Here is a 2,500-nt window from a genome sequence, read left to right as displayed (position 1 = left end):
ACATTCATCATCTTTTAGAAATTGTTCTTTCTATTTATTATGCTGACTAGTATTAATACTAGAGAGTTATGGCGTCTTTTGACTGGCCAGATAGTACTATATTTGATCCTTCTCTCTGGTTGCAGTTTATTTTCCCTTGGCCAACACATACACCGAATAGTCTGGCCTATTCTTTACATATTGTCCTCTGTCCTCATACAACTGACAACACTGAGATTACCAAACAATTCTTCTTACTGCACTGTAATTGTTCAGTGACCACTTTCTTCTTTCTAAAGATAGAAGAGACTATTTAGCTATGTTAAGCAGCTCTTCTAGGAGATGGACCCTCCAAAAATCAAACCATACCTATCTAGTCTTGGTTAGTACCCGAGCCTCTCTACCATGGTCTTCCGCTGTCTTGGGTTAGAGTTTTCGTGATTGAGGGTACACTTAGGCACACTATTCTATCTAATTTTTCTTCCTCTTATTTCCAAAGCTTATATAGTTTATATAAGAGACATGTTGTTACTTTTCTCAAAATATCTTATTTTTCCTTTTATACTTTCCTCACTGAGCTAATTCCCCTTATGGAGTCCCTGTCTTATGGCATCCAGCTTTTCTAATTAGGGTTGTAGCTTAGCAAGTAATAATAATAATAATAATAATAATAATAATAATAATAATAATAATAATAATAATAATAATAATAATAATAATAAAGATTGATAAGCTTGAAATACACTATTAGCCTCTGAAAATTTTCACCGTTCAGTTGTTAAGCTACTGCGCTGATGCCACTCCTTACCGTATATTTAAAAAAAAAAAAAAAAACAGTTTCTAAAGACTACTTTAAGGTAGGGGAGACATGGCACTTCCGCTAATCAAGGGTAAATTGTCAATCCTTTATATCTGGGCTATACTGAAGCTCTGTAGCGCCGTGGCGCTTCCATATTTTAATGTATTTCAAACGACCTGGGAGTAAAAACAGACGGCTGTAATGGGAAAAGTGGCACCTTCCCTAATTATAAGAAAAACTTCGACCTTTTGTGACTGGGTTATAACGGAACTTGTAGATCGACTAGTAACGAGAGGGATTTTGAAAAATGTTGATGTGTTGGGTAATTGGTGCCGGGTAAAGTCTCGTTTTTCTCACTTTTCTAAGACATTATGTTAAACCCGTTAATTACCTTTTGGGGGAAAATCTTTTTTAATATAAACTGAGGCTATATGAGAGAGAGAGAGAGAGAGAGAGAGAGAGAGAGAGAGAGAGAGAGAGAGAGAGAGAGAGAGAGAGAGAGAGAGAGAGAGACGGTCTTGTAAAATAGCAAACTCAGATAACTAGAATTGTCCTTATCAAGAGATAGATAGATAGATTAAATAAGGAATTAAGATTTACCTAATTCTTGCTCAACAGTAGCGTAATGAATAAATATTTAAATATGAAATTTGAAAACTATCATATTTATTATTATGTAAGTCTTTTTTATATTTCTATTTATTTTTAATTTTATTATCTAATTAGTTTCCATTTAAATGGTATAATTCATCTCTCCTCATTTTGTCATTTTGAAATTGTTGACGTAATCCGAAAAAATGTACCTACGTTAGAGATGATGATTATAATAATAATAATAATAATAATAATAATAATAATAATAATAATAATAATAATAATAATGATAATAATAATAATAATAATAACATTGGTAATAATAATAATGATGATAATAATAATTATAATAATAAAACGACGAAAGCATTGACTTAATAGCATATTTGATTATGGATAATCAATGGAATTTCTGTAAAGTCAATGGAATTTTTGAATTTTTTTTTTACTCTTGATAATATTTTGGTAGTTCAGATAGTTTGAAGTTAGCTTGGTGAGACGCAATAATTCAGTTTGACAAATCAGCTGGCAGTCATCGGAAGTAATCATAATAAGCATCTTTTAATATTATAAAACTACAAAGACAGTCAAAGAAATACCCATCCATTTATTCTTAGTCCAAGGAAAGGCCAAAAGAGAACCCTAGAAGAAAGTTCTTTGTACCCAAATGGGGCATATCATTCCATGCAAGGACTTCAGATCCATCCCCAGGGACGAAGGATGTTTCTAACGAGTCATTTGTCAATTGAAGTCTTTCTATGTGTCATCGTTAAGGATCAGAAGCGAACCGGGCTTGCTCATAAAGACACCGAGAAGTAAATTCCACTTTCTGGATATTTACGACAGTTGTGTTGCTTATCAGTTGCAAATCTTGAAGGAAAGCATTTTTAACTATGTCTGATAGATACGAGTAAAAGGAAAGGTAATTTGTATATATATCCATAAAATGGAAAGGGTATATTAACACTTTTGTATAAAATAGAGTCAAGGTGTGATCATTCTACGTATTTGTAGTGAATTAGATATTTTATTTTTTCTGTAAGTGAATTGTGGGAAATCTAGATCAAAGCTATTTACCCTCGAAATGGTAATGACTTTATCATTACTTGTTAAGTTACAACCTTTTTT

Source organism: Palaemon carinicauda, chromosome 17 (assembly GCF_036898095.1).
Source record: "Palaemon carinicauda isolate YSFRI2023 chromosome 17, ASM3689809v2, whole genome shotgun sequence".
Taxonomy (NCBI): Eukaryota; Metazoa; Arthropoda; class Malacostraca; order Decapoda; family Palaemonidae; genus Palaemon; species Palaemon carinicauda.
Note: the sequence above shows the minus strand (reverse complement) of the source record.